Source organism: Talpa occidentalis, unplaced genomic scaffold, assembly GCF_014898055.3.
Source record: "Talpa occidentalis isolate TD23 unplaced genomic scaffold, MPIMG_talOcc4v2.1, whole genome shotgun sequence".
NCBI classification, from domain to species: domain Eukaryota; kingdom Metazoa; phylum Chordata; class Mammalia; order Eulipotyphla; family Talpidae; genus Talpa; species Talpa occidentalis.
This window is the reverse complement of record NW_026555331.1, coordinates 34,145,992-34,171,828: the sequence shown is the minus strand read 5'-3', so window position 1 is coordinate 34,171,828 and position 25,837 is coordinate 34,145,992. Positions and strand designations below refer to the sequence as shown.

At 38.8% G+C, this 25,837-nt stretch overlaps 1 long non-coding RNA gene across 1 annotated transcript in view; it reads left to right on the top strand.

The window, feature by feature from the left end:
- LOC129145291 (uncharacterized) overlaps positions 1-23,975 on the top strand; it is a 68,507-nt gene extending 44,532 nt beyond the window's left edge. The window contains exons 2-3 of the long non-coding RNA XR_008550606.1: positions 22,980-23,073; positions 23,773-23,975. This is a non-coding gene — a long non-coding RNA (uncharacterized LOC129145291). The remainder of the gene's footprint in view (positions 1-22,979; positions 23,074-23,772) is intronic.
- The last annotated feature ends 1,862 nt before the right edge of the window (positions 23,976-25,837 follow it).

Below are 25,837 nucleotides of genomic sequence, written 5' to 3'. Positions count from 1 at the left end.
TCTTCCCTTAGGAAAACAATACTAAGCCAATTTCCTGGGAAAGGAAACTGAGTCTTTTCAGAATTTAATGACATGTCCAAGGTCACATAGTTGGTAAGTGGTAGAACAAGAATTCCGACTAGCCCAACTTTAAAGCTCTTATTAAGCAAAGAAAAAATGGACAGAAGTGCTGAATAAAATAGCACCTGCCCAATGAAGTCCAAAGTTAGAGCAAAAAAAAAAAAAAAGAAAAAGAAAGAAGAAGAAATTACAACCATCTTTGGGACACCTGCTAGATTCTCTGCACTCCATGAACCTTCCCGCACCTGCCCAGAGGCAGGGGGTTTATGCCTCAGCTCTCTGACTGCCTTGCTTTTCCAGATCATCCAGGACCCTAGCAAAGAGCAGGTGAAAACAGAGATGGCCTGTTATTGGTAAGATTGAGGAGACTGATAAATACAGGAACAGAGACTCAACAGATCATCTGGTCTCAAAAATTTTAGAGACAAGAGAGTACAAACCTTCATTGCACATAGCTGTTTGTGTGCTGGGTGGAAAGACTTGGATATGGAGCAGAAATACCTGGTTTAAGTCTTAACTGCCTGGTGAAAAGCTGAACCAGAGTTATATAACTGAGGAGCCTTTGGAGGGTTGCTAGGAGCATGAAAATAAGTAACTAGCCTGTGGAAGTGCTATAAATAACACTTCAGTCCTGACACCTTCCTTGTGGCCTGATGTCTCACTCTCCCAGTGTTACAGGACTCAACCCTCATTATTATCTATCTTAGGAACCCAATTCTCTTCTTGGTTTCCCTGGTTGGCTCCTCTTCCAGAAGGTTGGGAACTGCACAGTGCTATGTCACTTTGCATTTCTCCCTCTGTTCTCTGTGGGTGATCATGTCCACTCCCATGATTTAAGCATTGGCAATTTTAAAATCTCTGATGGGAGATCCAGTCATTCTGCAATTATATATCTCACATGACATCCTGCAGGTATCTCAAATTTAGTTCAAAATGGAACTCACTGTTTTTCCCTCTATCCCTTCAACACCATGTCAGACATCTTAGTGAGTGACACCACAGACCTTTCCTCTCTCTCTCTCTCTCTCTCTCTCTCTCTCTCTCTCTCTCTCTCTTCCTTACTGTTTGTTAACTTTGAGTAATAATAATATAAGTAACATTTATTGAGGATTTACTAGCTATTGTAAGCATTTTATGTGCATTTTCCAATTTAAGCATGAAAGCAGCCGTATGAGGTTACAATGCTTTAGCACCTGATTTTATAGCAAGGAAACATGCACTTTAGAGTGATGTTAAATTGCCTGATCAGGGGACCCTGGGCAGTGTAACTTTGGAGACGAGCTGGTCACTACTTTGTTGTGTAGTGTCCTGCTTCTTCTTTCCTCATCTCCCACATCCAACTGGTGACTAAAACCAGTTAAGTTTTACCTCAAAAATAAATGTTTTCTCAATTCCAGCCAGTCCTTCTTTTCTATTCCTATTGCCAATTAGTCTTAACATTTAGTAAAGATTTATTTATTTTTCATTTACTTGGTATCTGCAATACACTTACTATGTACCACACTTTAATTACTTTAAAAATATTAAACCACCCAATAAAAAAGTAAATATATTAACTCATTTAATCTCTTAGAAATCCCATGAAAAGGGTCTTTTATTATTTGAAATTTCCAAATTGGGAAACTGAAGCACAAAGCAAGTAAGTAACCTGTCCAAGATCATGTAGTTATTAAGGGGTTGGGGGCTTAAACCCAGTGGACTCCAGGCCATAGTCTTAACCATTACACTATGGCACCCTCCAATACAACTGCAGTAGTGTCCTTGGTGGCTTCCCTGTCTCCAGTTTTCTACCCAACCTTAAGAAAGTCTGCAGAATTTGCTTTCCAAAAGCATAACTTTGATCCTTTCCCCCACTTATAAGCCCCATAGGCTTTTCCTGGGAAGAGGCCCTGCAGACTTTTATGATCCAGAAAATAATGTCAGGTGTCCTTTCCCATCATGCCCTTCACCAGTCTCTCCAAAGTCTTTTCCTATGCCCTTTCCCACCTCCAAGCACTTGCATATGATGTTCTCTCTATACGAAATGCCCATCCTCTCTAAAATTATATACTCATCCTTCAAGACTCAAATGTCATGTCTTCATAGGGAGAGTCTTTTCTTTTAATAAAGGGTCACATTACATTCTAATAGATTGCACCCCTCTCCCTGGCATGCTTTCCTGCCCTGCATCTCCCAACCCCTCAGATGGGTTTGCTAAAACACTTATCTTGTGCATCATTTGAATGCTTTCAGTGATTTGAATAGGCCCACAATCTGTATTTGTTGAATGACATTGTAGGGTTTATATGATTTGTCCCAAATCTCAAAGAAGGATATTGAGCATAGTGCTGTGAAATTCCATTTTGAGCAGAGGGTAAATGGTCTAAGTAAAGTAAGGAAAAGATTAAAAGCTTGCATTTCTTTCTATGAACATCATCAGAGTTGAGTGATGATCATCATATATCATTTGAGAAAATCAGAACCATCCTTTGGGAGTTTAACCACCCTTGTTGTTTAACATTTACTATGTAACCTTAGTATGCTGTCTGGTAGCCACCCAGATTCCTTCACCTTCCTGAGGTTTGTATTTCTTGGAGAGTGGGACATCTGCCTGGAATTCATGTTCACTAATAATCCATTAACTAGTGATGGCTTGTCATGGCTAGTTAACCTTCTACTTTGTTTTCCCTTCTTTTTTGTTTGTTTTTTTTTTGTTGTTGTTGTTGTTGTAGTTGTTGTTTTTTACTTTATTTTTTATCTCTGGTTTTCCAAAAAAAAAATAATAGTAAACACTTATTGAGCAGTTACTGTGAACCTGGCAGGGTTCCAAAGCTTCTGATAAAATCAGTCTGTGGACTTCTCTCTTATAAACATTACAGTAAAATCAAATGACCAGAGCTGAAGGCTGGGGGAGACACTAGACATCTTTGAACATGTATTCTAGACACTGGTGCTCTTACTATGTCGGCTAGAATTCATGAACTGCAGTACCAAAAGGATATGTCATCCTGATTTGGAAAGATGCTACTGAGTCAATACACTTTCCCATCCACAGGATGCAAGACTTTTCATTTGCCTTATATTTACCACCAATCACTGCTGAATTTTTGGTTAATCAAATGAGCAAAAAAAATGTAGTGAATTGTTTCAATTTGCACATCTACAATTCTAGAGAGTTGAGTAATTTTCATACATGAAATATATTTACTACTGAAATATCATTACTACTACTGAATTTTCTCTTTCCTACCAATTCAAGGATGTTCTTTATACTTATAGCTTATAACCTCCGTGGGCAGTAACTGGAAATAATTAAAATGTACATCAATATGGGTATGAGCAAATAATTTATGACACTGCCATGCCATGGAATATTGTATTAAGAAAGAAAGAGCTAGATCTACTTGTGTTGACCTAGAATGGTTTCTAGACCCTATTGCCTGTGAAAATTGCAGTCGGTGGTGATTATTTAGTATACTCTTTTTACTTACAGAAATTAGCAAATGAATATTATGTGTCATTTTGTAGGTGTATATGTGTGTGTGCGTGTGTTTTATAGATTTGTTTGTAAGAATACAAAGAAAGTAGCAGAGTGGTAAATGCTAAACTACTATCTTCAGGAGAGAGGGGCTAGAGAGGAGAGGCAGGAGACATTCATTCCTTATAAGCTGTAGTGTATATTATGATGCAGTCACATGAATCAAACACATGGCTATCTACCAAAGTAGAGTCCTGAGTGGACGCCTGTCAAAAGCAGCAAAGATCATCCTGATTCAAAGCCATTTTCCCCTCATCACTCAACACCATTTTACATCCTTCATAGAAAGAGATAAAGAAAATGCAATCCAAACCTGGCTAAATATTTAACATAGCTCAGTGATAATTCTTCTCAACAACAACATAAGCATAATACTACTCCTCTCAGTATTATCAGGACAATTAAGAGAAAAAAAATGCATGCCCCGAACTGTCTGGCCCTCAGTAAAAGTTAGCCCCTTTCCTGTTGACAGGGGAAAGCTGGGCAGTCCAAGGGGAGGTCAAGGCTCAGGACAACCACCCTCCTTCTCCATTAAGGCCAAAGTATTTTTGGATGCACAATGCATGTTAATTTGCGTAATCTCTTGCCTATTCTAGGGATAAATAGATGACTTCAGCCATCAGCACTTCCATTCTAATCCTTCCCAAGAGTGCCAGCAACATGCATCAAAGAAAAATAGAGCAAAAGAAAGAATGGGGGAGAGGAGGGAAAAGGATGGGGGAGAACAGGAAGAATAAAACTGCTTGGTTGAACAAGCTACTACACCAATTCTCCTCCTAGTAACAGGACTGGTGTCTGGGTCATAACACACAATACAGCAGAGCAAGGACCCAGCAACCTGCCAGGAGATGGAGGAGCCACAGCACATCCAGCAGGTTCCCTCTCCCTTCTTCCTGCTGCCTTTGCCCCCAACCATGGGGCGGGCATTAAACCAAGAAAATCCCATTTGTTTACTATTTAGATAGCCCCTTCACTCTTCTGATTAGACTCTAGGTTAGGTGGGAGATTCTGTCCCACACCCAGCTGGGTCAGTTTGCAAGATCCTCCATCCTGACGTGAGTCAGACTGAGAATGTAACTCAGGCTGCTGAGCCAAATAAATAAATAATTAGCTTACAAACTGAAAGAAGAAAGTAACACCACATCCTAAATTAATCTGGCAAAGAGTCAACATTTAGAGTCTTTTTTGTTGTTGTGGGAGTGATATTGGCAAGAGGACAAAAGAATTTAAAGTTTAAATAATATTTGTCTGTTTATTGTGTCTCTCATGTATTATCTAAATGTCATTATTTCTTGGTCTTGCTCTAACTCTTGCTCTCTTTTAGGCATCGTAAAGCTCTCTGTCTCATTTCCAACATAAAAGTGCACATGCATACACTCACACACACACACACACACACACACATTCCCCTTGTCCTTGTCCCCTTCAGCTGCCACCATATTTCTGTTTCCCTTCAAAGCAAAATTCTTGAAAGATTGTCTATCCTGTCTTCTCTTCCCCCATTTCATCTACTTTTTCATCCACTATATTTCACCAACATTTCCCAAAACCTCCCTTGTCAACATCACCACCAGTTTCCTTATACACAGATGCAAAGAACACTTTTGTGGCTCAACAGCTTTGACCCAGTTGTCCACCCTTGCTTCCTCTCCTCGATTCTGGCCACTCTCATCTTGCTTTCTACTAAGTTCACTTTGCTCCCTAAGCTAGTTTTCCCTCCAACAGATCTTTTCTTCCTTTTATTTTGTTCTTTCATTTTTCTCTGATACAAAGTTCTTGGCACTTATGGGAAGGACTGGAAAGACAGTGCTGATGACTGGAGTCATCTGTTCATCCCCAGAATAAAGTAAGGGTTCCCTGGACTCTTGGCTTCTCTACCTATACCTTCATAGAGGGTCTCATTCAGTCCATGGATTTCCACTGACTACCCAATTCATAGCTCTGCTTCGAGCCCCAGTTTCATATGTATGACTGCCTACTTATTAGTTGTATTTAATAGCTTTATGGCCAAAAAAATAATTCTGATTCTCTTCAACCCTCAGTCCATTGACCTCCCCACTCCTAATCAAAGCCTTCCAACTAACTCATTATTCTCTATTAGAGGATATGGCAACAACAGAAACTTGATGGTCATTCTTGACCCTGCTCTTTCCCCCTACACACACACACACACACACACACACACACACACCCCACACACCCCACACACACATTTCAATCCATCAGCACATCTTGAAAGCTCCTCCTCTAAAATACAGCTCTAATTTGCCTACCACTCTTCATCTTCACTGATACATTCTGTACCTGGCACCTGGTACCTTGCACCAGCACCTCCTACCTGAACAATGAACAGTTAAAATAAATTTAAAATTTATCTCCCTGCTTCCATTCCACTGCTGCTCCCCCTCTATCCAGTCTATAGAAAGGGTCAGAAAGATCTTGTTTAAATGCAGGTCATGCCTATATATCTCACTTAAAGCTTTTGAACAACTTCCTATTGCTCTTTGAAAAAAATAGAGAATTATTGCCAACACTCGTGGCCTGTGTGATCTGACTCCTACCTGACCTTCCAGTGCTTCTGAAGTCACTCTCTCCCCCCATCACTATCTCTCATTCACTACATGCCCCGAACAATCCTGAGTCAGAATTACCAGCTAAGTCACTCCTGGATTCCCGCCTCTCAAGATTGTGAAACACAATAAATATTTGATTATTTAAACTATCAGATTTTGAGGAAATTTTCACTTAACAAAAACAAAAAACATGAATTATTATCTCTTCGTTGTCTGTCTTCCCCACTAGGAAGTCTAAATATTCACTCATCATATTATCAGTGTAGAAAACTCTGCTTCAAACACAATAGACAAGGAATATTTGCAGAAAGTGTCTGTAACTATTTTTACCATCAATAAAATGTCACTTTATCATTTATAGTTTAAAAAAAACCCTGCATTTCCACAGTAAAGCCCGTGGTTAATAGTAAACTAGATGTCTCCATTTCCTGATGAAAAACCTGAGGCCCCAAGACTTGCTTGCAGCTGCCTTCCCACTGCAGTGTGAAGCAGGTGCTCCAACCCTGGGCTTCAGCCCTGGTGTTCCTTTGCCTCCACACGCTCGTCTTTTATCAGAACATGAGTTCTGTGACTCTGATGTCCACATTTCCACACAAAGCATCTGCCATGTTGATGCCCTGAGGCAGCCTCCTTCCCTCATTAAACCTATTGACCAAAAATCATCAACTCCACAGAAGAATGCCTAAATCAGGAGCACAGGACTGTCATTCCACTCTGACATTGTAAGGAAAATGTATTACATGACTTCTCTTCCCCCTTCCAAGACCATAAAGTGAAGCAAAAACATGCTTAAAAATCCCCAAGACTCAATTTTAAATATACTACCAAGGTTCAAACTCTCTAAGGACTTCTTAAAATGGATATTTTCTTCAATCCCTAGGTAAATATTATTTTGAAATATAGCAATTTCTCAAGTATCTGGGTGATTTAGCACTAAAGAGATTACTTGTGGTTCCTCCTCCTTCTTGCCCAAGGCTGGTGCAGGAAAAGCATGTATTTGCCTGAACCCACACAAAGTGGTTCAGAAATGATTCACAACTAAATTAAAAGCTTTTGAATTTTGAATTACAACTAAATTTAATTGTGTTTCTTAGTGCTGGTCTTAAACCAAATACAACCCTATTGCAAGGGATGAAACAATTTCATATGTGTATATTACATTAATTTGCCTTCAAAAAAGTTTTCAAAAAAATTGGTATCACATTTTCCTGATAATCACCATTATCATGTGTCATACACCTGTAAGAAAAACCTTGCCTTGAGAGAAATCATTCCAATCAAATTAGAATCCCAGATTTGCTTACAGAGCATTCGTGAATATGTTTGCTCTGATTTATTACATGCAAAATGGAGATAATAATATTCCTACTTTGTAGGTTGTTATTATGAGGATTAAAGAAGTGGTTAGAAGAGGATCTGGCACATAGTAGTTAACTATGAATATTATTCTTTGTTGTTGTTATTGTCAATATCTTTGCTTCTCTATAATAGCAATTGTTTGTGAAAATTTTTTTTTTTAAATTCAAGTGCTTTTTTTTTTAAAGATTTTATTTATTTATTTATTTATACAAGCACTGGGTACAGTGAGAAGCGCGGGAGGGTGAGAGAATTCACCAGAGCCAGAGCGGGGAGAAGAGCTGGCAGAAGGACCGAAGTACACTGCTGAGGGGAGCAGCGGGCGGCAGGAGAGGTCTGCGCGCCACGTGGGACCGTCCTCTGGTGGCCGGGGAGCAGCCAGGGATCGAACCGGCGCTGCAGAGGCTGTGGGCAGCTTCGCAACCCAGTGCTCAACCACTGTGCCACCGGGGAGGCCCTGTTTCTGAAAATTTTAAATCTTATTTTCTGCATGTGGGATGTCCTCGAGATATATAAATACATATACCACCCAGTGATTTTTTCTTTTGAGGTTTCAATCATTCATGCCTTAAACAAAAGCATCAGTTAAGAAGATTCTTGGAAAGAATCCTTTGTACTGTTCCCACTTGCACCACTGCCTTCCTATGTCATTTTGACCAGGTAATGTCTCTAATCTTCTACCACCAGAAAATTTCGTGATCCCCATGGACTGAGAGGTTAACAATGATTACAAGACTAAAGAACTATCAAGTGATTTGGGCCTTTATTTGAGAGATGCCAGGTATAAAATTTGGTATTTTTCTTATTCTCTGTTATAAGGGTGAAAAGGGGGTAATGGAGATAAGCAATATTTGTCCAGATGTCTCCAATGAGGATTAACTTCCCTGAGTCAGTTCCAAGATAAAATCTAGATTATGTTATCACACACCTTGTGATAAGAGGAAATATTTCTAGAACAATAAAATTTTGAAGCTAGTTCGATGAAGTATTCATTTGCATGACAGGTTTTTTTCACTCACTACTGTAATTTTTCTCTCCAGGATTTCCATTTAGGACAGTAACATTTTCATTTATTCCAGGTAGGTAGGAATGTAGGTAGATAGGTATGTAGGTTTAGACCTAGATATCTATCTACAAAGAGAGAGCGAAAGAGAGCAGGAGAGAGAGATCTCATTAAAGAAGCATTCCTCCATTTAGCCCTTAATAGAAATCAAGTAATTTCCTCTGACCAAAGGAAGATTTCTGAGAAGTTTTATATGTATTTTGCTGACATATGATACGAAAACTATATTCCTTCAGTAAAAATCACATAAATCATAATTAAGGCAGTTCAAAAAGAGAAGCACAAAGTTCTTTTCAGTATCTTACCAGAGCAGGATTTTACTCCAAATAGTCCAACTGCAGAGGCTTCATGTTTAAACTCTGTGCTCCACTATGTACCATGATGTAAACTCCCATCTCCAACCTCTTGTCAATGACAAATGACAAAACTGTCAAAGTCAAGAACAAAATTCTCTCGCTCTCTCATTTTCTTCAAACCCACACCCATATATTTCCCTGCCTATAAGGTGTTTGTACTTGAGTACCTGACTGAATACCTCAGGTTTAACTGCCAATCAGTCATTCTTGCCTCAAAGTTTCCATAACACTTGGGACTCTTATAACTGTCCTTTCCATATGATAATTTAATGACCTACCTATGTTTCAGCTCATTTTCTAGAATGTGTGTCCCAGAATGCAGACTGTTTGCAAAATGTTCCTAGTTCTAGCATATGGCAGGTATTTGATAAATGTGTATTGAACAAATATCTGACTTGGGAAATACATTTATGACTCAGGTAAATAAGAATATAGCCAGATAAAGCAGACAGTGAGGACAGGCTCATTGACAGAGTGAGGGCAGAGGAGGGGAAGTGGGTACAAAAGGTCAGGGCACAGAACTGTCATCCACACAAGCCTTTATCTTACCTATACCATACACCTGAGAGCTGGGTTTGAAATCATATGAAGCTCCAAATTGTCATCACTGCCTTCGTCACTTTTATGTCAGGTCTCCTGGCTATGGATTTTGCCAGACTGTGGGAGAATTTCATGTTCAAAGCCTCAGAGAAACCTGATAGTCTTCCTTTTCAAATGGGTCAAATGTCAAGCAGTGAACAGAGTAGCTCAGATTAATTAAAAGGAAAAAAAACTGCACTAAGGTGGTTTGGCCCTTTGGTGTCTTGCTGAAGTCAAAAATATCTCAGCCTGTTGAGGTAACTAAGGATGTCATCACCAAAGCTGAAAAATTCTACATTCCCACCATTCTAAGATGTTCTAACAAAACTTCACAGGAAGAGTTCATTCTGGTTGGAAAAAATCCTATTCCAATGTAACAGAATCACCAATATTTGGAAGGGGCTATAGGTTTAAGAACAGAATGTTATAAAAGATGCTCTAAGTAGGGTGACCATATAATTTACTTACCAAACTGAGTCAGTTTAGCAATTGGGTCACTGATAATAATTACACTGAGTCAGCGGGACAAACTAAGACTATCCTGGGCCTACCAGGGCTTGAGGTTATCTAAGCTGCAGAGAAAGGACTCAGGGATTTAGGGATATGTCTCTTAACTCCATCCTTGTGCTGTACCATCCTGATAGGAATAAAAGAAGAAAGTTCTCAATAGATTTGTGATTCAGCTCCTCAAGCTGAATTTGTGCAAAATACAGATACTTAAGGTTATTTTCATACCTAATTTGATTGCTTCACCCACCAATAGTTTGGTATATTCAGGGATCAAGGCCTGATGGGTTTTTACCTGCCTGTATAAATCCTCTCTATCCAATCATTCATTCAGTCTTTCAGCAAACTTTGGTTGAGCATAGTACCATTTGGGAACTAATTGGAGCTCTGGGCAGGGAGGGCACTTATAAAAATGATTAAGGCACATACCTCCTTTCAGAGAGTCTGCATGCTAGTAGGTGAGATTCATAAACCAAATAATTATAATGCAATATATTCAAATGCCAAAAGCACAAATTTCCCAAGAAGGCATAAAGAGCTAGTTAAAATTCTTGAGACTGCTGGCATCTCTCATTACACTATGGCTTCTTATTCTGTGATGTGAAAGCCAGGTAAATTGTCATTCTTCCTCGCCTCACTTTTCTTACTGAGGTCTATTTGTATCTTAGGACACAACATGTACTTAAGATTTATAAAATTACATGTATTTAAATATCTTCCATAATTCAGGTTGCTAACTAAAAACGAACTCACTTCCATCCTCCCTTTCTTCTAGCTTTAAATTATATGGTTCTGTGATTCTCCTTTGCCTTTTATTCCACATGAGTAAAGGTTTGCTCTGCAGGAGTACTTATTAAAAAAGTATGGCCATTTCAGCCAAATCACAAAATCCACCACACAGGTTTGAGTAGGAAGCCTGATGAATGAACAATCTTCACTTCACCGCTGAAATGTGAGACTGCCAGGCAACAATTTTATACGCATCCCTTTTTAAGAATTAGAATTCTATTCTTTAGAGCCTATCAATTCCCATCTGAGAGTTTTCACATGTGCTCCTATTTTCCCTCATGATTTTAGAAGTAATTTACATCTTGAGTTTTTGTATTAAAGAATTTCCGTAAGTGCCATGTTAAGAATAAATGGCAAAGTTAGAATTAAGGACACCAGACAGAAGACCAATGTAATAATCCAGGCAAGCGCTGATGATGGCGTGAATCAGCTGCTTGTGCCAAAGCGCTGGTGTTGATGAAATGATTCTACATACGTACTTCAAAGGTAGAGGCCGCAGCAGTAAGCAGCAAACAGCAAGCAGCTCTAAGTATTTAGTAAGAAGAATTAGAAGTTTGGAGATGGGAGATGCCAGTTACTAAAATGGAGGAGACCAGAGGATGGGTCTGAGGAAGAACTACACATATAATAGATATTGAAAGTGACTCCTAAACTCAAGAAAAAATAAATATTCCCAGTTGTGGTTATTATTAAAAATAGGTTTCAATCTCCTCATCAAAACAATTTTATATATAATATTAAAATATACATTATGTAATATAGAGGGGGAGAATGAATTTTGGAAATAGATCACTGGGATTATTTGAAGTCATTATAATTTATGTCAAAGATATAAAGACTAAGAAAATACAGGAATGGTAAACAGATATGAGATCAATAGCAAAAATCAGTAGCTTTCTTTTACTCCAACAAAAATCAATTCTAAGATTTTACTGAAAATAAGACTATTTTCAATAGCAACAAAAATTGTAAACTAGAAATGATAGAATAAAAGTAAATGTAGGAGTAAAACTATAGGCTAAAACTGTAAAGGAAAACAATCATGAAAAATGTTATTTCCCAAATAGATCTATAAATTCATTGAAATACCCATCAGAATTCTAAGAGGATATTGGTATGGAACTTGAAAAACTTATTTGGAACTTTGCCTGGAAAAGAAAATACAATAGGCCTCAACATATTTTGAAAAAGAAGAAAAATAACAAAGGAAATGCCACACCAGCTAGATAAAGACTAAATTCAAATATGATGTATTGTCTCATGGATAGAATAAAATAGAGTAGAGTCCAGAATTAGGCCTTTATCCATGGGAATCTAACATATGATATTAGTGATATTTTTACTCAATAGAGAAAAGTAAGAGTGGCTCAGTATATAATGTTAGGATAACTGGACGCTCTAAAAGAAAATCTACCTCTCAGTGCACATGAAAGCAAATTAAAGGTCTGTGTTATTCACTATGTAGCCTGTCCCAACATGTGGCTATCTAAATTATCATTAATTAAGATTAAATAGAACTAAAACTTCAGTTCTTTATTTCCCCTATCCACATCTCATGTGTCCAATAGTTACCTGTTGCTAGTACTACCAGACAAAACAAACACAGAACATTTCTATCACCACAGAAAACTCTATTGGTGTGGAAATATTTTAAATATTAGATCATTGTTAGGAAATAAAATGGGAAAAATATATTTATAATCATGAGGTGGGGCAGACTTTTCCAGTAGTAAGAAGGAAGTCTTTCATTTTGACTAATCAAAAATAAAAATTTTTGTTTCAAGAAAAGCACGCTTAAGCTAGAGGACAAATGACAATATTTGCAACATGTTTCATGGGAAAGGAATGAATTGCTAAAAAGCAGTGAGTAAAAGATGAACCCAAAAGAAAAATAGTTATATAAAGGCTAAGAACAGGTAATATACAGAAAGGGTAAAAAGATGAAAAGATGTTGTTCAACTTTACTAGTGAAAGGAAAAATACCAATCAAAACAGCAGTGGCATGGCTAAGTTTCATCAGACAAGCCACTTGTGGAATTTCAATAACAAATTAAAGTAGCTGAGAAGTTTCATGATGCATAAACTAATTGCAATTCCCTTAACCCAGAGTGACCCATATTGGTTTATTGTTTTATCAAATTCTTCCCTCTGATGTGAAGAAAAAGGAACTCTCCTGCACTGCTGGTGGGAGGGCAAAATGGTCCAACCACTATGGAAATCTGTGTGGAGATTCATCAACCTGCTAAAGATGGAGCTTCCATATGATCCAGCAATTCCACTTCTAGGTATTTACCCAAAGGACATAGAAACATTAATTCAAAAGGACACCTGCACCCCTACTTTTATAGCAGCACTGTTTACAATAGCTAAGCTTTGGAAACAACCCAAATGCCCAAAAATAGATGACTGCATCAAGAAGATGTGGTACATATACACCATGAAATATTACTCGGCAATCAAAAAAGATAACTCATGCAATTTGCAGCAACATGGATGGAGCTGGAAGGGATCATACTCAGTGAAATAAGCGAGAAAGAAAAAGAAAAATACAGGATGGTCTCACTCGTAGCAGGAATTTAGAAAACTTAAATAAGGGACCAGGAAAAAGAGTAATTATAACAAAGTAAAAATCAAAATCAACAAGCAACTATGGGCCAGAGACACACTACCATACTAAGGGGCGGGGAAGGAAAGGAGGGATTAGGGTCAAAATAAGGGGGGTGGAACTGTATGGGGAATATAACTGAAATGAAAATTCATACATTGTGCAAAAATGAAAAATGATGTAAGAATTATATAAAATAAAATATAATTTTTAAAAACGGGAACCACCCATTTAAAAAAATGTTCTCCCCTCTGCCCAACTGCTTTAGGATACACAGCTGCAGTATAAAAAGATAGTCAGACAGATGTCCATAGCAATTCTATATTAAAGAAATATAATTCTTTCTATGTAATGATTGTGCCAGTGCACTTATAAATGATTGACGGCTGACTTCAAAACAGAAGGGGAGGGTGGGAGCTGGGCAGAGTATGGTGGAGCCTTCCTGGGACTTTGGTGGTGGCATGGTGTGAGAGCATACATTTGTGCAGGTTTGAACCTGTAAACCCTAAAATAAATAAAATGCTGAAAACAACATCTTCTCGATAAACATAATGGGGGGGAAATGCCAGCATTTTCACTGTAGTTGGTAAATCTTTTCCTTCATGCAGAAATAGTCCTCGACTCTACTAAATTATGTTACAGTCTGACTCAGTGTGACTCAAATTAAGAGCTATTTCTGTACCTCTAAAAGCCAAAGTCTTGTCGGTTAAGAGCAGTGGTTATCTTTCTTTGTTTGGTCTCAACCGGGGAGGGGGGGCTGTTATTCACAGTGTACCGGGAGGACAAACCAAAACCTTGAAGAAAAGGGCTGGGCGGATGGCACGGAGGAGAGTTTGCCATTTGAAAGAGATTCCATGAAGCTGAGTCTATCTCTTCTGGAACATGCCCCACCCCCCTCTCCTGGCTAACAATCTCTGGTTAAGAGGATCTACTTTTAGCCAAAACAAACCTTTATCTTCTATTCCTACTAATTTTCTGCTATTTTCTATCCAGAAGTCTCTCATCAGGTTATTCTACCAGTCTATTTTACTTACAGAGAATCTGACATTTTAAAGTTGAGATCGCTCAGTTATTCATATATTTACTGCATAATAATAATTAAAAAAACCTTCACCAAAATTCAGCCCATTTGCAAAAAATGTCTTTACAAAACCTCATTTTTATCTATCAAGAGGTATGCTTTCTAGTTCCAGAACAATTTTAAGTTTCCTTTCAAACATTCTCCAAAAGTCAGCTCTCCAAAATTCAGCTCTCCAGAATTTGTAATTGTTCTTTGTTAAAAAGTTGAAAAGTGGATATTTTAATCTCCATCTGCCTTCTTTCGAAACAAAGCTTAAAATGCCTTAATAACTTTAATTGCAAGAATAGTTAATAATCCATGCCTTTATTAGAACAGAAACTTATTATTTATTTATAGACTGCCTTGTAGAAGTAAAAAGGAGCTTTTTGGTGTGTTTATACTAGAATTATTTAATATTTGTTAGGTACAATTGAATAAATTTATGAATGAAAAATGCATACCAAGAAGCACTTTTGTAAGAACTCAATATTGATGAAACTTTTTTTAATGTGACATGATTATTTTTATTCTCCTCCACCCCTTCCCTTAGAATCCCATTCATTAATCTTTTTAAAAATAATTACTTCCTATCTTGGAGGTCACTGAATTGAACACTTTAAAACAGATTTTATGTTATGTGAATTTCATCTCAGTTTTTAAAAATGATTATTTCATTATCAGTCCAATCTTTTAAATTAGCTTAAGATGCTAGGACAAATCATCCCTCCCTAATAACTGGCCTTTGAACAGACTATCCCTTTGAAGTGCCAAGTTCTGCCACATAAGCCTCCCTACCCTGGTTCTTTAAACTACAGGCGATATATTCTGCATTGAAGTCTTTCCACAAACTCCGTATTTTGGATACATGGTTCTGTAAAACAAGCATTCTTCACTGCTGATGGTGAAGCCACTGTCCTAATCTGCCGTTCAGTTTAAAATCTGATAATAATGGTTACTTTACCTCCAGAGAAATCCTACAGGCAAACATGTCATGAGTGGCCCAGTTTGACTGAGAACAGATCCAAGCCACTGGTCATAAAGGGTAAACACTTAAGACATTTAACCCAGTGCAACAGTACTAAATGGAAGAGATGGTCATCTGGATTATGAATCACCTAATTGACATGTCAGAAAATAAGCATTTTATTGACAGAAGGTGATTGTAGGGGAGAGTCATTTTTCATGTAAATAGCCAGATACCTTCCCTCTCTTTGTATTCATACTTCTGTGGGGGAGGCAGGAGGAGAGCAAAGAAAAGAAGAGGGTGAGAAGGTGAGACTGGAAGTAATCCTCTGCTATAATTTAGTATCACTTGATATGAGTAGTTTATTTCTTGCTTGGTTTTTTGTTTCCACAGCTCTCCAGAATTTGTAATTGTTCATGGTTTCTAAACAAATCTCAATTTTTTTATAAGACATCTTTTACTTGCTCTGTAGATCTCATCAGTAGTTAAGGAGAAATTTATAGAGAAAGGTTGCTATTATTTCCTTGTCATCTCTTTCTCAGTTCGACATGTTTCAGTGACATTTCAAAAACTCACACATTCTCCAACACACACAAACACGCACACGTGTGCGCACATGCACACACACACAAACACACACATACTTGTTTACAATAATGAGGATGAATTAACTCCAAAATGGCCTTATCTGTAAGATATTTTATATTAGGGGCCTATTGTTACCCATGTTTTTATCTCCTAACCCTACACTTCCCAAATTGTGTTTTAAAACAGTTGCTTATACATAGTAAATAAGAAATATTTGTTGATTTTTTAAAATTTAATATTTGGTAATTTAACTTTAATTTGTTGATGTATTGATTCCAGAAAATACTATCAGGTATCCTCATGAAAAAATTAATACATTTTAACTGAAAAAGAAGGGAAGTCTTTAAATTGGGTCAAATCACTGCATCGATTTCCTATTGAAAATCTTAATTCTAAGATATGGAAAAGGCACTCAGTGGATAGTGTAGATGACAACATAAATGAATTCTCTCACGTGTCAGGTTTTCAAACTAACTCCCTCACTCCCTGATCTCCAAAGAGTTGTTTCTCTACTACATGCGAATATACTTGTTACTTTCAAAATCCTTTCCCGGGGCCTCCCTGGTGGTGCAGGGGTTAAAGTCTCAGCACTATCAAGCTGTCTTCAGCCACTGCAGCATGAGTTCTATCCCAGCCAGGGAGCTGATGCACATATGTCGCAGCAGACCTCTCCTGTGTTGCCCGCTACTCCCTTCAGCAGTGTATTTCTGTATACTGTTCTGCTCCCCGCTCTGTCTCTGGTAAATCTTCTCACCCCTCCACACCTCTGACCTACACCCCAGTTCTTGTCTGCATAAATAAATAAAAATAAAAATCTTTTTTAAAAATCCTTTCCTGGGTAGAGGACAGCTTTAGCCTAACTTACTTCTGTGTTAATGCCATCTTGGCTGAATAAGGTCTTTAATATACTCCATTTTTCCTTGTAGCTCTCAGCTTTCTTGTAAGTAAAATCAAGCTGAAGCTTCAGAACCTGGACAATGACATGAAAAGGAGAAGCCAACAGAAGTTCACTGTGTATATGCAAATTAAATTAAAAAATCAACAAAGCAAAACATATGTAGAAACCAGAGATAAGTATTACATTTGTAGGAAAAACTATGTACCGTTTTAGAATATTCAGATATCAGTATTATATAAATTGTTATGCCAAATTTCATTTTTCTTCTTATTTCTTTTAGAGTTGATACAAGTTGCTAGATTATGGATTTGTCTATCCTCTCCCACCACCCACCCTCTGAGGGTACCAAGCAATTTCTGCTTCTTTTTGTCTTTGAAAAATCTAGGCCTGTTTAGAATTGGCAAATAGAGTTACCCAGAATGTGTGTGATCCTCCAACCCTGCCTTTCTCCCATAAAGAAAACAAGATTCAGAAATAATACTCTTAAAACAGGTCTTTAAGGAACAAACCAATCCTCAAGGAAAAAGCCAGTGAACAAATATAGTTGAGAGATAATAGGAAACCAGGAAGAAATCAAAGCAATTTGAGAAATACAAATAATTAAAGCCAAGCAATTTTTAGATCCCATATAGTTAGATTAAAAAGCTTGCAAATGTCTTACTATCATAAGTCATAGGTCATATATAATATAGGTCAGATCGTTTGTCATAAACATCCAGAATGACTTCTTGAGTCTGGGAGTAACCCAGATGATCCCATCTACTAGTTTATGGTAGGAGGTAAAGCCCATGTCCCCAAATCATCACATTCCTTTAAAATAAAATGACTTTTGTGAAGAAAATAACAGCTCAGCAATCTTAACTGAAGCTTTACTATCTCTGGGAAGGGAAAGCTTAAGTTTCTTTGTCTCCCCAGCAAATTTGTTTTTTAAGACTATAAACCAAAAAATATTTGATATTAATGACTGGGGAGTGGGCAGAGTCTGAGAGATTTCTCTGTTTTGGGAATAAGGGAAGCATATTAGCTGAGACTGGAACAAGAAAATGTTACTTGTCTCAAGAGCAGCAAACAAAGATAGCATTGGAAGGAAATCTCTTAGAAGTTGGGAGTAGTGAGGGGGCCTCCCCAGTGGCGCAGCGGTTGAGCGCTGGGTTGCAAAGCTGCCCGCAGCCTCTGCGGCGCCGGTTCGATCCCCGGCTGCTCCCCGGCCACCGGAGGAGGGTCCCACATGGCGCGCAGACCCCCCCTGCCGCCCGCTGCTCCCCTCAGCAGTGTACTTCGGTCCCTCTGCCTGCTCTGCTCCCTGCTCTGGCTCTGGTGAATTCTCTCACCCTCCCGCGCTTCTGACTGTACCCAGTGCATGTATAAACAAAAACAAACAAACAAATAAATAAATAAATAAACAAACACGCCTCTATTAAAAAAAAAAAAAAAAAGAAGTTGGGAGCAGTGTGGCTACATGACACCAATTATGTTCTTCTGACATTGATCTTTGGGGGTGGAGTTTCTCACTCTTGGTACACTGGACATTTTGAAATGTATGATTCTGTGTAGTAAGGATTCTGAGTGTCACAGGATGTTCAGCAGCAGTACCTCTGGTCTCACCCCCGGATGCCTATAGCATCCCCCTCCCACCAGCTGTGACAAAAGTGTGTCCAGACATTACCCCATGTCCTCCAGGATTCAAAAGTGATCCCAGATTAAATGACTACATTAGGGTCTCTCCCTAATGGCCTCAGAAAAAAAAATGTTCACCCCTTTAAAACTGGCCCATGCGTGCCCCAAATATATTGCTTCAGGAGTATATCAAAGAGAAATGAAGTCAGAGAGGCAAATGAATCAAAAATAATCAGGTGTACAAAATATGACTGAGCAAAACACAGGAAAACACTGTATTTTAAGATGTCATCCTACCTGCTAGATGCTTGCTTCTCATGGATGCTACTTTTAAGCTTCATCAAAGGAAAATCTTCCCAGACACATGGACTATTTGGAGATTAAGCCAAGAGTTATTTCTCCAGTCTACATTCCCCAGGTCTTCTGTCTTAATGCCTAGGAGTTATCTGAGAATATTCCTCTGCCTCCAGGTGACTAAAGCAGGAATGATCTCAGCAGGATATCCACATTTGAAAAGAAGAAAATAATCATGTAATTTATGTGATAAGAGCAAAACATATAGTTTCGAGAAAGTTTTTCCATATGCAGCATCCTTCCTACATTACAGCTAATCTAATTATGTTATAGATTAGATTTCTGAGCACATCCTTTGCTTCCTTCATAGTCTCTTGAAGGACAAGGTATAGAAGCTGACTAATCCAATCTCCAATCTCTCATAGTCATTCATCGCTTTTTGGTGTTGAGCAAGTCAAACTTTTCAGGTCCTAGTTTCCTCATCTATAGAATGAGATCTAGATAATCTTTATAAATTCCAGAATCTTACGAGTATATATAGACTATAAATTCTCATAAGTGTTTTCTTCAATAGGAATGTGTGGGATCAGGATTGTGTCAGGTAATCTCTTTTCCAAAATATTCCACAGGTGAGCCCATTTGTCCTATAGCTGGCCTGGAACAGCTTGATATAATTGTAAGGCTCCATGGTTGGCCATCCCAAATGATCCTTCCTTGCGTAGGTCACCATGTGTTATGATTGTGGGACGTTCAGAAGGATATTTTGTTGGTTTTTTTGGTTGGGTTTTTTTTTAAAGATTCATTTATTTGTTTGTTTGTTTATACAAGCACTGGGTACAGTCAGAAGCATGGGAGGGTGAGAGAATTCACCAGAGCCAGAGCGGGGAGCAGAACAGGCAGACTGACGAAATACACTGCTGAGGGGAGCAGCGGGTGTGGCAGGAGAGGTCTGTCACGTCATGTGGGACCCTCGCCAGTGGCGGGGGATCGAACTGGCGCTGCAGAGGCTGCGGGCAGCTTCGCAGCCCAGCGCTCAACCGCTGTGCCACCAGGGGAGGCCCCAGAAGGATATTTTGTCTCCAATTTAGAGGAGCTTGGTTTTGCTTCAATAAACTCTTTGTGTGTGTGTGTGTGTGTGTGTGTGTGTGTGTGTTGATTTAAACATGGATTCAATCACTAGTTTAGGCAGTTCCCCTTCGTATTTTTCTTATGTTTTCTTGGTATGGGTAATGTGATCGAGCCTGCTGCATGGGAGATGGTTTTGTTCCTGTGGGCATACATATGGAACTCTGTTTCAAACTCTAGTTGAGAGTTGGTGCTTCTGGGGACCCTCTTGGGTGTGTGTTTAAGCATTTTATACAACATGTTTTTGGCTTGAGAGGAGGTGAGGCTTTTATTTTGGCCGAAAGAGTATGCAAGGACAAATGCAGGTTGCTCTCTGTAGATTAGATCTAGCTACTTTGGCCACCAAGAGTACCCAAGAACAAATTTTTACTGAAAAGTCATAGGCTGCTGAGAGTCATAGGCTGGTTTCTGTAAACTAGATTTGCAACTCCAGCCAGGAGCCTGAACAAGCAAATTCGGGCTGCCAGCTGTAAATCAGACTTAGAAAATGCCGGGCCCAGTTTGATCACACAAATAAGGAAGAAGTTTTCCCCTTACCCTGTAGCTGTACAAGGGGAGAGGAAGAGGAGGAGGACCATCACTTACTGGAAACTTTGAACCCACCAGCTGAGAAGTCCTTCCTGGAGGCCAGTGTCCCTTCTGTGATGGCTACAGAGACACCACAGGCCTAGCTGACAACACAGGATATGTTCTGCTCACACCAGACAGGGAACCCAATTTGGCAAAAGGTGATGCCCTGGGGTAGATAATTCCCTCCTCACCAATTCCTGATGGATGGATTGAACAAACAGGTGTTTCAGGTGGGAAACAAGAAGGGGAAGAAGGAATGAGAAAGTAGAACAAAAGGAAAGGAAACAGATGACAGCTCAGAACGCGATTCAGACAAGGGTTGTGAATACAAGGAATACAGGGAGACTAAGAGAAATGAAGAAACAAGGGAAGAGGAAAGGAGGAAATGGTATATCAGGATGGGGGTTCAAACGAGGAATAGGGGAGCCCAGGGGCTCCACTTGTTCTGAAAAAGCTATTATGATAACCCCCTTGAAGCTCAGGATAACGCTCACCATGGAGGACCGTTTGATTTTTCGGTAGATACTGGAGCAACCTATTCAGTTCTGAATTCTGAATTAGCTCAGGTCAGCAGGAAGAGAGCACCAGTCACTAGGTAATAGGAAGACCACAACAGAAAGCTTTCTTACCAGCACTAGAATGCTAATTCGGTGATACAGAAAGCTCCATCAGAGCTTTCTATACAACAGAGCTTTCTATACATGGCCAACCCCTTCCTTGGCCATGACCTTTTAAGTAAATATAATTGCATATTTGTATTCCACGAGGCTTAAATAAAAACTAAGGGAACTGTCTGTGTCTATGTGTTATATGTCTGTGTGTCTTCCCTTTTTTTTTTTTTTAAAGATTTATTTATTTATTTATACAAGCACTGGGTACAGTCAGAAGCGTGGGAGGGTGAGAGAATTCACCAGAGCCAGAGCGGGGAGCAGAACAGGCAGACCAACAAAGTACACTGCTGAGGGGAGCAGCAGGTGAAGCAGGAGAGGTCTGTGCACCATGTGGGACCCTCTCGGTGGCCGGGGATTGAACTGGCGTTGCAGAGGCTGCGGGCAGCTTCGCAGCCCAGCGCTCAACCGCTGCGCCACCGGGGAGACCCATCTTCCCTTTTCTCTATAATTATTTTGAACTCCAAGAATAAAAATTAGTATAGATAGTGCCTATAAAATTTTGAGCTCAGAAATATAAATGGGGCCTGCCCCCCGCTGCTCCCCTCAGCAGTGTGCTTCGTCAGTCTGCCTGTTCTGTTCCCTGCTCTGTCTCTGGTGAATTCTCTCGCCCTTCCACACTTCTCACTGTACCCAGTGCTTGCATAAATAAAATAAATAAATCTTAAAAAAAAAAAAGAAATATAAAGGAAACTGGTATAAGAACTTCCAGGAAGAATGGCCTGGGATAAGTTTTGATTAGTGGGAACTAATTTAAAATGTAACGGTTGGTTTGAAACACGTATGCCTATAAGATTTTATTTAATATGATTTTTTTCTCTTTGCCTTGGGTTATTGATGTTGGATACGTAAAATCTTTTAATCTTGGGTAAAATGGGAGTTGTGAGAAAATTAAAACCTTCCGTTTTAGAATCAAAATAAAAGATTAGGGTTTGGCTGTCAGCATGGTGTTGATGAGTTTGGCCAGCGATTTCCCTTAATTAAATGGAATTTTTTCCTAATATGTACGATAAAACTTCTGAAAACTCTAAATTAGGGAAATTGGTAGAATTTTATTTGATTGACCAGCAGAAATTTTATGGAATCTCAGTAGAGCTCCTAAGACACTCCATAAAATTTCTCCTTTTCCTTATAGGAAAATATTAGATGAATTTGATGTATTTGACATTTATCTAGGAAACTGGAACTAGTATAAGCATTGCTGCTTAAGAAAAATGCTTAATCTTGGCATTTCCATAAATGTTAACATTGGTGTTTTAAAATTTATATGTGGGGCCTCCCCAGTGGCGCAGTGGTTGAGCGCTGGGCTGCAAAGCTGCCTACAGCCTGATTTTCTAGCTAGCCAGGATTTATAGCAATATTAAATTGCATTTTTAAAAATATTAATTTATATATATATTTTACATCATTGTTCATTTTTGTACAATGTTTGCTTTCTCCTCTCAGGTGGTAGTCCCCATCAAATTCCCCCTACCAATTCATGCGTGAACCATCACCATAGTCCCTTATGCTCTTCCCTTCCCTGTTTTGATCTCTCTCCTTTCTCCTCCCTGTAGAATGTCTCTGACTTACAGTTGTATGATAATTTTGTTTTTTTATTAAATTGCATTTTTGCAAACAGACTTACTTGTGTGTGCATTTTTCTCTCTCTCCTTAATACCATCATAATATGGAAAAGTCGGAGTAATTCTTATTACTCAAGGCAAAGGGTCTATCTTTGGATAATTTCAGTAAGGAATGTTATTTGTTTGTCCTTAACCTAGAGAATTAGAAATTATTTCATTTTGCAGCTTTGATTGAACTACTTCTGGGAGTTGAATTTGCGTGGGACCAAGAAGAGAGTCTGTCACTTAGCTTGGAGAGTTCCAGAGACCTCCAGCAAAGGTGAGGAAGCTTGCCTCCATCGACAGGCCTGGAAATCCCTAAGAAAAAAAGTCCTAGCGATCTCAAGAGGAAATCTTAGGTAGAGTCTGACACTAAAGCCTGTACAGACCAGATGTTGGGAGCTCAATCTAAGAGAGCTTAGATTGTTTGACTGACATCTTCAGTTTTTTTTCTCTCTTTTGACTAGGACAGACCAACTATATTCTAGAAATGGAAAAAACTCTGCTCTCTCTCCCTTTCTCTCTCTCTCTCTCCACCTTACAATCTCCCTGCCCCCCCCCCAGCTGCCTTTCTAAATAAACCGTTTTTAACTTCATTTCTCTCTGTATATTTCTTTTGGGTTTTGTCCTGCATTGTTAAGCACACAGGTCAGGACTCATACCCAAGTCACCCTAGTTCCCCTGAGACTACCCTGGAACAATTTAACATTGTCTACTTTGCCTGAACTATCCCTCTGAACTTTTATTTTCCATTTCACCGGTCCCTACTCCTGCCACCTTTGCCTCGCTAACATCTATTTATTTGCTAAGTCCTAGCTCAAGCATTAAGCCCTACAGGCACATTCTCCATTTGACCAAGCAGAATGAAGTTTCCTTTTTCTTCATATATCTTTCATTGTTCTTAGCATGAAACATTAAAACAATTTGTTTCAGATAACTAAGTGTAGGACCGAAATCTCTTTTATCTTTGTGTCCTCAGTGCCTAGTCTAATGACCAGCTATGGGGTAAGTAAAAGGGAGAAGCATCAGGCTTTTCCGCCCTCCTACCCTCATGCACACTTGGCCAAGTGGTGTGGCGCGGCGTGGTGCCGAGGACCCAGGAGTGCAGTGGAGTGTGGAGGAGTGTGGCAGCCAACAGCAGAGAGCATGAAAACACCAACACGGCTGCTTGAACGGGCAATGAACCTACCCGGTATGGGATGGTTGTGCTACACTAGTAAACAGTAAGTAATTAAAATATATGCATTTGGTGACGCTTATTTGATGCATCTATGAATATAGTACCTAGTCTTATAGAAACAAGTATCAAACTCTAACCAGTTTGATACTATAAAGAAAGGCAATCCTACATACTTTATTTGTCCTCCAAACTAGGAGAGACGAACTAAGGGAAAATTTAGAAAATGGTGATCATTCAAACTTTAGAAGAAAACTTAAAGTAACATAAGCTTCATGGCTCAAGGAAAAGACAAATTTCTTACAAGGGTTTGTAAAACATACATGATCGAGCTCCATCTTTCCCCTCTGCTTCATCTAGTATTTATTCGCCCCTTCCCTCCCCTACTCCAACTGGATCAGATGCACTTCTGCCTCAAGGCATTTACATTTTTTCTTCTCTGGGCATATATTCCCATTTACTGGTTGATCACAGCAGCTGTCATCTGACCAAAATCTGAAGTCAGCACTTGAGTATCAAACTGCCTACCTGACATCTCCACCTGGATGACTACTAGGCCTGTACCACAGCGCTCACCTACATTAATCCCCTCATTAGTCTGTCCACTCTAGCTTCATTGACCTTTTCTTGACCACTGTGGAGTCCTGACATGTTCTGTTATTCCCCCCCTCACTGAATGTGCCTGCAGTGATTTCATAATACCTGCTCCTGTCTCATCCTTCAGGTTTTATCTTAAGCCTCGCCTTTTCAGGAAGACCTTCTTTGAATGCTGCATCTAAAGTAGGTCCCCAGATGATTCTGTCATGACGTTCTTTCTCTTTCATAACACTCAACAGTTAACAACTTTATATTTATATTTACTTATTTAAAGTTTGTTTCTACTACTAATTACATGGTAAAAACCATAAGGGTTGAGACCTCATTCATTTTGGTCACCACCGAACACCTGGCACTTAGCACAGTGCCTGGCAAAAAGCGTGCTCAATAACTATTTGTAGATTGGATGAATGCATTGATGTGATTATCACTGACTCTGTCTAGAATTTATCGTTTCCTTTTTCTCCCAGTACAACTTGTACCTCCAAATATTACCTCATTCATAATTATGGGAACATTTTTTTAATGTGTAGGTCTCACATCCAATTTTTCATTATCTATGTTTTCAATAGGCATTAATAAAGCATAATACATTTGATCAATCAAGATAGGATTTTGAAAGAAATGAATCTATATACCACAATCATATAAGACTATTTTTCTTAAAAGAAGAAACATTTTTAATAATGTAAGTAGTCTAATTATTATTTCTGGTATGAAGAAGGCTACACAAGGCAGAGACTGGGAATGTATGGTGAGTATCAGACACACTAGAGTAAACTAGTCTATAGTCTGAGAACCAAAGTGAATTGGATAACATGCAGAAGTAAGAGAAGTTTCTAAGAATTTAGAAACTAGAATTTATTCCAGAAGTTTCTAAGAAATCATAATTCAACAGGCGAGGCTGAGTATGATCAGGAACACAGTTCTTGCAACAACACATAGATTTTGCCAAGGATCTTTTCTGTCATATTTTAGTTTTGAGATTTTTTTCCCTTTTGACCATCTGGGGGGTCCTTGGCCTCTGTCAATTTTTCCTGTTACTTCTTAGTCTTTATCTATACTGCATATATTTTACTGAGTTTAAATTACAGGGTACTGAACTTTTTATTGCATCTTTATGTTATACACAGACTTTATGCTATTTTAAAGGTGAATAATAATTCACCAAGTAGTCATGCTATTTCTCTCCACGCAAGGTTGCATAGCACAGTTGTTAGTGACCTATGCTCTGTAGCTATCCTCTTCGGTTCCAATAGCAGTTCTATAA